Source organism: Mirounga leonina, unplaced genomic scaffold (assembly GCF_011800145.1).
Source record: "Mirounga leonina isolate KUSES-001 unplaced genomic scaffold, KU_Mleo_1.0 Mir_165, whole genome shotgun sequence".
In the NCBI taxonomy this organism is placed as follows: domain Eukaryota; kingdom Metazoa; phylum Chordata; class Mammalia; order Carnivora; family Phocidae; genus Mirounga; species Mirounga leonina.
Window position 1 is genome coordinate 62,977,009 of NW_023270415.1, and position 11,790 is coordinate 62,988,798.

Consider the following 11,790-nt stretch of genomic DNA (forward strand, 5'->3'; position numbering starts at 1 on the left):
CCGGGCTGCGGGAGGAAAGCCTCGCTGCCGCGGGGCGATCTCGGCCGGACCTCGTGGGAGCCGCGCTGCCACCCCGCCGGGCGCCAGCGGAACCCTCGCCCGCCCCTTCCGCTGCCCACCTCCCGTCTCCCGCCGGCGTCCCCCTTTCGTCGCCATCAAAATGGTCTCATTCTCCGCCAGGGGCGGGCCTTATGCTAAGCACTCGGCTTGCATCGAGTTATAAATCCTTCACCACAACCCTTTCAGGTGGTCCCCGTTCCTCCCATTTTGCAAATGAGGCAAGCTCCTGGCCCTGGGTGGCACAGCAGGAGGTGGTAAAGTCTGATTCCAGCCCTATGGTGGCTCTAAAAACAAGCAACCGGGTTTTATGCAAACACTGGGTTGGGAGTGAGGCCCTGGGGGAATTGGACGGGGAATCTCACTTCTTTGGGTCTGGGGACCATCGTATCTAGGAGACAATGGCTTGGACTAGATCCATCCATTCATTGAGTAACCAGTCTGAGCTGGGTGTCAGGAGAGGGGCCGAGCCCCCTGTCCAGAGGAAAGCAACCTTTCTGGGGGCTGGGAAGGGCCTGCAGTCTCCTGGGAAAACACACAGACTCGCCGCTGCAGGATGTGTAAGCTGTTCACTCAGCTTTCTCTGTGGTGTCTTTTACAATGAATTTTACAATGAATACAACGTTTTAAGAGAAAAGCTCATCCATATAAGCACACGCATTAATAGCTTGTAAGAACATAATGTAAACTCTCCCAGGGATCCTGCAGCCTCCGTTTAGGACATTTGCTGCCCCGGACAGCTGAGGCAGCCTGGGAGGAATGTTCCACTAGTAATGTAAATCAGGCCTTGGTTAAAGTAAAAGAAGGAGGTGGGTGGGTGGGAAGGTGAGTGAGGGGTTGAATTCAAGGGAAATGAGCAGGCATTTTCTTTCAACTTCTGGGTGAAATTATATGCAACTACAGAGTAGGGCATCCCAGGGGCATGGGTGGTGCTTTAGTTGGTGGTAGAAAGGTTGGTTCCTTTTTTTTAAGATTTTATTTATATGAGAGAGAGACACACAGCGAGAGGGAACACAAGCAGGGGGAGAGGGAGAAGCAGGCCTCCCGCCGAGCAGGGAGCCCGATGCAGGCGGGGCTCCATCCCGGGACCCCGGGACCATGACCAGAGCCGAAAGGAAGACGCTCAACGACTGAGCCACCCAGGCGCCCCTAAAGGTTGGTTCCTATGATCTACTTCTTCATTAACCTTTTTTAATACACCTGAATGCAAGGACTATGATGGAGAAAAATGTTGACTATGTAAGGCGGTTGCATGATAAGAAACTTATGAATTGGAAGAGAATCATCTATGGCAGGTGCACTATTAACTGGAAGCAGCTTAGTGTATGAAGAATGCTGGCATTTACGTCAGGCGCCTGGCTTGGAATCTGAACTCTGCTCTCACTAGTTTTGTGACTTCGTTTCTCTCATTCCAACTTCCTTATCTGTAAAAAGAAGATAATAATACCTACATTCTAAAATGCATGGAAAGCAAAGGATATTTTTTAAATGGCAGCTTTTTGTTATTGGTATTTATTAGTTATTATTAATTATTTGTTTTTAAGGAATACTAATAATATCCAATTCTGCTATTCTGGCAGGGAGCTGGACCTTGGTTCCTCTCTTAAAATGGAATGATAGTCTATATTAATTCATTTTTTAAAGCATGTTAAGAGATACATTTCTCTAAAGTAAAAAAAAAATTCTACACATTTTTCTTAATTTTGAGGCTTGTTTAATCATTCACCTGATTACAAGGGAAAAAAAATCTTTTATTTGGTAAACGAACAGTTACAGAAAAACTTCAAAAGAGCCAACCACGTAAAATTGATAGTTTCCGTGGACACTGGAAACTTGATTATAGTGTTCATGTATTTTGTTTCATAGTGTGAAATGGGCATTTTATTTAGTAAATCATAGTTCATAAATAAAAATTACGTATTAATACCTTTTTTTGTTTCCTCTTCTTTGTTTTCATTTTTTTTTAATTTTCTTTTACTTTATTTTATTTACTTTTTTAAAGATTTTATTTAGGGACACCTGGGAGGCTCAGTAAGTTAAGCGTCTGCCTTCCGCTCAGGTCATGATTCCAGGGCCCTGGGATTGAGTCCCTCATCCAGGCTCGTTGCTCAGCCAGGAGCCTGCTTCTCCCTCTGCCCCTCCCTCTGCTCATGCTCTCTCTCTCTTTCTCTCTGACAAATAAATAAAATCTTAAAAAAAAAAAAAAAAGATTTTGTTTCTTCATTTGAGAGAGAGAGAGTGCACAAGTCAGGGGCAGAGACAGGGGGAGAAGCAGACCCCCCCCTGAGCAAGGAGCCTGATGCGGGACTCGATCCCAGGACCTTGAGATCATGACCTGAGCCAAAGGCAGACACTTACCGACTGAGCCACCCAGGTGCCCCTCATTATATTTTTAATTTAATGAAGAGCCCGGTGGCTTCCAGGCATTCCAAAAACTTAAAATGTTTCATAACCATGACCTTGGTTTGGGCTCTCATTTCTATTACTGTGGCCTCGTAAGGCCTAGGTTTTCCTACTGTCCATCCCCCTTCCTACTGCCCAGATATCTCCACACCACAGTCAGTAAATTTTCTAAACATTAAGTTCTCTAATAGCATTACCCTCTGCTCACAGATCATCAACATCTCCCTCACCCTTGAAAAAAAAGCTCATACTCCTTCTGCTGGCTTCCAGGACTTTTCATGCTGGGTCCATCTTGCTTTTCCAGACTCTACACCCCCAAGTGCTTTTCATGTACACTATAGTCTAACCTACAGATGCCCCTGTCCTCCCCTAGTTTCATGTTTGTGGGTGTTGTGCGTGTATTTTTTTTTAAATTTCAGTCATAATTTAAAAATTAGTAGAGTTTCCACTAACAATGTGATTTTTCTTCTTTTTAAAAAATCAGGATATCTGGCAACATGGGACCCATTCCTGCATCGCAACAGTGAGCTAAAGCTTATGGTTTCTACAGAGTTCTCTCCAGGCCTGTGTTGGGCCCTCTCAGTCTGGAAATTCATATTCTTCCTTTCTGGGAAATGTTCTTACGTGATTTTCTTGACAACATCCCCTCCCCGTGCTCCCACATTTTTTGTTCTATATCTCTGAAGCCTATTAGTTGGACTTTCTTATATATATGTGAAGATATCAATAATAGATATTTGGCTTTAGAAAGATCTTTCAGGTAGCAGTTTGAAGGATAGTTTAGGAACCGAGGCTTGAACCGGCAAGAACAGACAGAAAATTTAAATAGACAAGGGCAGAACTAATTGGTAAGAACTTGAACTGAAGGACAAAGAGAAGGAGAAATAACAAATATTCAGAAAGTAGAATGGGGGGACCTTGTGGACACTGAGGACAGTGAGAAAGGGAGAGGAATCGAGAAAGACTCTCAGAAGTAGGACCTGGGCAATGGGGAAGGTGTTCCCTAAAAGAAGTGAAATGCACGGGGACATCATTGGATTATTTGGAGCAGGGGAGTCACTTGATCAGATTGAGATTTTTGAAAGATTACTTACTAAAACTAACAGGTGTCAATTTGATCTGAGAAATGGGATATTTACATAGTTGCAAAGTACCTAAAAAATACTTAGTAATTACAAAAGAAAATATTCACTTCACAATGGTAAACTTGGAGCATGTTGGAGGAGGTCATTGAGAAGACACGACCATCATTTGACCCTCCAGCTGGACTGGGGCCTCTTCACCCCTCCCTTGTCCTTGGTATGTAAGTTCAGCCCACAATTCCCACAGCAGGAGCTGTTCCAAGGACATAGCCTCGAGACAGTAAGGTGTTGAAACCATCTGGGTGGTATATGTAACAACCTAGTTAAGGCCTCTGTATAATAAACTTTTAAGATTCTGGTGTGCGGGTGCAGATATTTCTTTGTCTTCCTGCTGCCCAAGACAAACCTCGTAATAAAGTTCCCCTCCTTATTTAAAGCTGCCACCTACCAACCTGGAGTGGTCTGCCTCTTTCTTTGGTCTCACCTTGCCCTCTATGGGCGGGGGCCAGTGTGCAAACCAACAGAATATATTACCTCAATGAAGTGATCAAGGCGAACGTCACCAATATTGGGATGAACATCATGTGCCTTCTGATATGATATATTGAGCTAATCCTGCCAAAAATGCATAACCTGAATCTAAATGTAAGGAAAACCTCAGGCAACTCAAGTTGAGGGACATTCTATAAAAAAAAAACAAAAACAAAAAACCCAAAAACCAAACCAAACCAAACCAAAAACCTGGCCTATACCCTTCAAAAATTGCAGGGTCGTGAAGGACAAGAAAAACTGAGGAACTCTCTGAGATTATAAGAAAGTAAAGAGACATGATAATTAAATACAATACAAAATCCTAGGTTAGATCCTAGACTAGGAAAAATTACTGCTATAAAATACGTTGTTGAGGTAAGTAATGAAACCTGAATATGGACTAGGGGTTAGAGAAGAGGTTTTTTTTATCAACATTAAATCTCCTGCTTTAGATAACTGGGATGCAGTTATATAACAGAATGTCCATTTTCTTAGGAAATACACATGGAAATATTTAGGAGCAAATGAGCATGATGTCTGCATCTTATTCTCAAGAACTTCAAAAGAAGAATATACATTAGAGACATAGACAAAAAATGGTAGAAGAAGTGGGGCAAAATGTTAACCATCAATGAGTCTGAGTCAAGTGTATAAAGGCTTAGGGGAGCATCAAGCCTAGATACAAGAAGTGAGAGGTGGCTCTGGGGTATGTATTGGGGTGATTGATTATCGAAGCTGGTAGCTTCCTCATGTTCACCCATACTAAGCTAACAGCAGCTCCATGCATGGGCTGAAGCAGTGTGCAAAATGGTCACGGAAAGGCAGGGAAATGCCTGGTGGCAAATGAATTCCAGGAATGGGGAGCAACAATTCCCAGAAGACAAACCACCAGCAGAACTCCCTACTCAAGCTCAGTTATGGTCTTACGCCTTCCCCCAATTCTCTGGAGGTGGGTTGTGCAAAACAGATGGTGAATGAATGGTGAACACAGATTCTCAAACACAAAGCTGGAAGGAGACAACCAAGAATCAACATTTGTAAAAATAAAGTAAAAAAAAAAGTCACCATTCATGTATGACCAACGACATAAAAAAGAGATCTAAAAAGTCACCAGTTGAAAGAGTTAAGACCAAAGGAAACAGAGGTAATGGAGCAAAAATCCCAAGACTTTTTGATAGATATAATATTTTCAGAGAGGTGAGAGATAATTCATAGATAGAGGTCAACCAGAGGTCAAAGGTCATTTCCATTTCTCAAATGTCATTCCCATTTTTAATGATATATTTAGTTGCAGCCTCTCAAATAAGCTCCTTCACTCGTGGTGGTGTCAAAATTACTGAAGTAGAAAAGGCAAAATAGAAGCCTTGTAACTGTCACAGAAATTAAAATTAGTATCTTTTTTTCCCTCTCTTACGGAGTCTTTTGTTGTTGGTTTTTTTTAAGATTTATTTGAGAGAGAGGGAGCGTAAGCACAAGCAGGGGGAGGGGCAGAGGGAGAAGCAAGCTCCTGGCTTACCAGGGGATTTTTAGATTTTAAGTAAGTTGCAATTTTACATTTATTTGTGTGATTACTTAATGTCTTAATGTCTCTTTTTTTTTTTCTGCCTCTAAGGGCCCACATGAGTGGTGAAGGTGGCTGGGTTTAAGAAGTAATTTTTGAGATACAATGGACAATAGTAATTACTTGATTAGACATGAGGAATAAGAAGAGGGGAAAGAATCAAAGATGAATTCTAGGTTCCTGAGCAACTGCATTTCCTCTCACAATATATTGTAGGAAGGGTAGGAACAGACTTGGGATGAGATATGATGAGTCCCAGTTTTGATTTGTGGTGACTGAGGTGCTATGAGAATACACAAGGGAGGACATGCTTTGAAGTTGGATGTAGAACTTGGAGTTTGAAAAAAGGTCTGGCTAGGAGCTAAAAGATAAAGCTTTTAAATATACATATATGGTGATCACAAGAGTGCCTATAAATGAGGTCGCCCAGGGAGAGTATGATGTAGGGAGGGAAGTTTTCCTTTCTTCCCTTCTAGGTTTTGGCTTGTCTAATAATTAAATTGGCATAAGACAAATTAATAGGAGAAAAACAAACAATTCATACATATGGGAGCTCATAGAAATATGAGACTCAAAGAAGTGACTAAAGCAGGCAGCTTTTTATACCTTTTAGACAAGACAGTTGACTTGATCAAGTTTGGGCTTGGGGTAGTGAATTAGTGAAGAAGTAATAGGATTTATTTATACAACATTCTCGGTCCTAAATTTCTTTTCTGGTGATGAGGGGGTCTCTCTACCTCCTGATGCAGGGAGGGTGCCTTTCACAAGGGAGATTTATTTCCTGCTTTCAAGGAGACAAAGGAGGGTCAAAGAGGCCTTCTTGTACGAGCTGCTTCTTAGGTCAACTTTAATTCAAAATCAGTATGCCAAAGGGGCATATTTTGGGGCAGCCTGCTCTGAACTCCCTCAGTGACTTTAAAAACTCAGCTAAAAAATGAAGGCTCAGCAACATTTGAAGTGTAAGCCTTGAAAGAAATACCTCCTCAGGTGGCTGGCTGGCTCGGTCAGTACAGCCATGGGACTCTGAATCTCAGGTTTCTGAGTTCAAGCCCCATGTTGGGCATGGAGCCTACTAAGGAAGGAAGAAAGGAAGGAGGGAGGGAGGGAGGGAGGAAAAGAAAGACTTCCTTAGGGAAATAATTTCATGATAGCAGAAATGGAATCAAAGCAGTGTCTTGGAAATTATATTACTTTGTTTTTACTTAAAATCATTTCAGATAAGGAATTTCTGATTTACACCAAGATGTCTCTAATTCTACAGGATATACAGCAGTTTAAATTTTAACTGCACCTTCTTTGTTAAGTAAACTTTTGAAGCTTTGCTTATGAAACAAAGCTTTGCTTATGAAACAGGATTTTGCCCACTAGATGGTGGTATTGTGTCATGTTTCACAGAGTGGCCTGTTTTGCCCGGTTCACTTACTGCCTTAGAAAAGAGAAGGAATATCCATTAACGTATTCACTGCATCAAGCACAGAACCGAGTTTCCTATATGTTACCTCAAGCCATCTTTGTAATAATGGAAGTCAGATCATGGCATTCCTCTGTTCAAAATACACCAATGTTCTCAAAAACTTTCAGCGTGCATATATATATATAATCAATATGATGCCCTTACACTGGAGTATAAGAAAAAGAAAATCATCTATAACAAAATAAAATGTATTTTAATATTTAAGTGACCATAGAAGGTCTAGTGAGATGGTCAGATGTATACAACTATTTATAGTGAATAATTTTTAAATTAAAAAAAAATTTTGGGGCGCCTGGGTGGCTCAGTTGGTTGAGCGACTGCCTTCGGCTCAGGTCATGATCCTGGAGTCCCTGGATTGAGTCCCGCATCGGGCTCCCTGCTCAGCGGGGAGTCTGCTGCTCCCCCTGACCCTCCCCACCCTCATGCTCTATCTCATTCTCTCTGTCTCAAATAAATAAAAAATCTTTAAAAAAAAAAATTTTGAAGATTTTATTTATTTGAGAGAGAGAGAAAGGGAGAAAGAGAGAGCGCACAAGCAGGGAATGAGAGGGAGAGGGAGAAGCCCAACACGGGGCTCCATCCCAGGACTCTGGGATCATGACCTGAGCTGAAGGCAGACGCTTAACCAACTGAGTCACTCAGGCACCCCTATAATGAATAATTTTAGAATAACAGGAGATAAGTTTACTGAATATTGCTATCACTTCTTTTTATATTTGGCATTCTAAAATTTGGCTAAATAATATATTATACAAACACACATAGAATCACCACACATGCAACCTCTTAACTGAAAGGAAGTGCAGACTGAAAAAGGTGTCCTGTTCTCATAGTGTGTTTACCACAAATGACAAATGAAACAATTTTTTTTCTTTTTTAAAATATTTTATTTATTTTTTAGAGAGCGAGCGAGAGAGAAACAGCATGAGAGGGGAGAGGGTCAGAGGGAGAAGCAGGCTCCCCGCTGAGCCGGGAGCCCGATGCGGGACTTGATCCCAGGACCCTGGGATCATGACCTGAGCCGGAGGCAGTCGCTTAACCAACTGAGCCACCCAGGCGCCCAACAAATGAAACAATTTTAACTAATGATGAAACTTTCTTGGTAAAATCTGAGCAAAGTACAATTTTTTTTCTCAATGTGCATAATAATTGTATTCCTGGACAAGTCAGAATTATATTAAAATTGTGCAAAAAATATTTTGTGTTTCTATGTAAAATCAAATTAGGTTTCTAAGCTAACAGCGAACAGGTTTTTCATCTGCAAGAATATCCCACAGGACCTAGGAAAAACATTCGGGATTTAGGGCAATTCTTTATGAGGCCACTGTCCCAGGAAAATGAGAGTATCTAACATCCCTAGTTCCTGCTCACTAAAAGCCAGTGACAATACCACAACCCGGTCCTAAATTTTCCAAAAATGTCTTCTTGGGGGTGGTCTTTCTCCTGTAGGAGACCCACTATCACTTAGTGTCATTACAAAATCAATCACTAGGTGGCAGTATATACCAAAGTATTGAGTATTTTTGTTGCCCTTACAGCATTAAGAACATCTTGGGAGGTGAGCAGGACTGGGATTGGAGGACAAGAGGACCTCACATTTATCTGTAATGTTTGATTTCCGTCACTACAAAAAAAGATGAATCAAACATGACAAAAATATTTAAAAAGGATGTGAATTATGACAGATGAACATTTTATTTTCCCTCTACATTTGTTTTTCCCTTCTTAAAGGATCTGTCAACAGAAATAATACTAACCCATCCATTTGCTTCTATTCACATAAAGAGACTAAAAATCATGGCAGCTGAGGAATAGAGACTCCCATTAATGGTTAAAAGCAACATAAACCGGGGCACCTGGGTGGCTCAGTCGTTAAGCGTCTGCCTGCCTTCGGCTCAGGTCATGATCCCAGGGTCCGGGGATCAAGCCCCGCATCGGGCTCCCTGTTCGGCGGGAGGCCTGCTTCTCCCTCTCCCACTCCCCCTGCTTGTGTTCCCTCTCTTGCTATGTCTCTCTCTGTCAAATAAGTAAATATAATCTTTTTAAAAAAAGGCAACATAAACCTTCTGATATCATGAGAGGCACAGGGAAGAACAATACAGTGCTCCAGGGAGTGTGAGAGGACAGCACCCAGAAGATGGGGTCTGAGTTCATCTTTCAGATCAGGTGGGAACAATACTCACGTATACAAAGAGGCAACCCCACCACCCATAGCTACCTGTTATTAAGCTTCAGAGTTGACAATATTCTTTCACACATTTTATTCAAGTTCATCTTCTCACATTGCAGCTTACCCTTAACCAGTACTCCTAAAAGTGTGGTCTGCCAACTGGTGACCTTTTCCTTTATTGAGAGACACTGAGACATTGAGAGAAATGTTTATAACAATTTGCCAATCTGCTATCTGTTCACCACAACAATAGCAAATTGGGCTGCGTTTTGTACATTTAAAAATTTCATTTCTATTGTATTTTACCAGAGTCAAACTTCAGTGGATTGAAAACACAAAAACACACCTGTTCCTCAGTTTGAGAAGCACTGGCTCCAAGCACCAAAACAGCCAGAAGGCAGAAAGCAGGTGAGTAGGACAAGCTGGAAGAAAAGGCTTACATTTAAGAGTTCCCACCTGTAACAAGTGTGCTCATTAAATTTTCTTTAATCCTCCCCAAACCCCAACGAGATTAGTAGTATGATCTTGACTTTACAGAAGAGGGCAAAAATTAGAGATAATACTGAACCTGCCCCGATGGAGCCAAGAATCAAGCCGAGGTCTGTTGGAATTTTCAGCCCTTCTAAGATCTTCACACTTGGTTTAATCACCATGTCAGTGCCTATCCCTCTTCCAGAAACACCTGTAGATCACAGTCTATTCTGGGAGAGTTGCTCCTGAGCTCATAGGCTGTGTGGGTGCTCACATGTCCTCAGGAATCAGACCAATCTTTCCCTAAGTTAGGAAAAAGGATCTGTCTTCTAACCCAGTAGAGCATGGTGTGTCTCATATGTCAAAAGAAAGATCGAAACAATGATAGCAAACAATTCCCACTTCCCATTCACATGTACAGACACCGAAAACCCTTCTCATCAAGCAAGAGAAATAAATTCTGCTCTCTCTCACTGGAGCAGTACAAGGTGTTTTCCGGACTTGAATTTTTTTCCGTACGTCAAGGTGCTTTTTTAAATCATAAACTTTCATGATAAAAGTTTTTTTATCATGATTTTTTAATTATGAACTATTAAACAAGTATTTTGCAAAAAAATATTTCTTTTAATTTGTTTCTCAGAAAAAGTTGCCGAAATTTAAATGAAAACACAATTAGATTTAAAGGAAGAAAAAACAGAAGGCAAGCAACAATAGTGATGATTTACAATATGTAGCCAGAGCTTTTGGATAAAAGTGTTGAACAATGGATAATTAGAAATGTGTAATAACTTAATTTTTTTCATTCTGCACTTTCAGAAAAAGCTTAAAATCATTCAATAAAAGAGATTTAGGGGGGCCAGGTCTGCAATTCTCCTTCATTTTCCAGGCCTACCAATAATTTAAAGATTAGAGATGATGTGAGAAAAGGTGTTTTGTCTTGCACCCAAACCGGAAGGATAGTGAGTATAAATACTTTTGAATAGCAGAATTGGTATAAAATACACAAAGATAATTTGCTTTTCAATAGCCCTCTCATTTTCATTTTTATTCTGTAGATTTACGACAAATCTGCAACTGAAAGATTGTCTTTCCATATAGTATTCACTAAAAAAAATTTCACATTTACTTGTAAAGGTGCAGAGACTTGTAGATATGCAAGAATTATAAAAAGCTGCATAAACTGTCAACACACAGGTATCTCCTTACTATAATGACCTCTGCCATTAGCATTACTCGGTTTTCCTGTAGACCAGGCTCTGACCCTGCAGGAGACAGAATAACAGAACATTTATTTGGTATTAGTCAAAGTTCCTTCCATCTTCCCCGGAAAGTCAACAATACCATTATATCCCCGTTTTAAGAAGCAGTCTTTTAAGAACACAACTCTGAAGCCAGAATGTCCTGGGTTTGATTCTTCTTGCATTTATTATGTTTGCCTTGGACAAGTTACACCATCTGTCTGAGCCTGCTTCCTGATGTAAAAGGAGGACAATACCCATTTTATGATTTGTAACAACAACCTGAAGCATCTTTAATGCAGTAGATGTCAACAAGTGGTATCCACAGTTATCTTTATTTTGTAAAGGAAGAAACTGAGGATTAAGCACATAGGTGGGAGCTGGGTCCCAGGTCTGATTCCCAGGCCAGCGTTCTTTGTTGATTACACTATAAGGTAAGTAAGCTGTCTTAGGTGAGGGGGATTGGGACGAGAAAAATGCCTAATTGCACCAACCCCTGCAGTGACGTGTATATCCCTATATCCCTCATTGTTCACTATTTAGCTACTTTGTTATTATTTTTACTCTGGCAATTTGGAGTATTGACAGTACAATAAAAATACCTTCACACTTGTCTAGTAACCTCCTGGCCTGTCCCCGAGGTCCCACGGCATTAGCTCTGTGGGTAACGACGAGCGAGGTCGCCTACCCGACCTCCACCAGCACACAGCCCGCAGACCCGCGCCCCGCCCAGATGTTTGTATTTCCCCCTTGGCCCCGCCCCCCGGCCGCGCGGCGCTCCAGCCACCGCCCGCGCTGGAGTT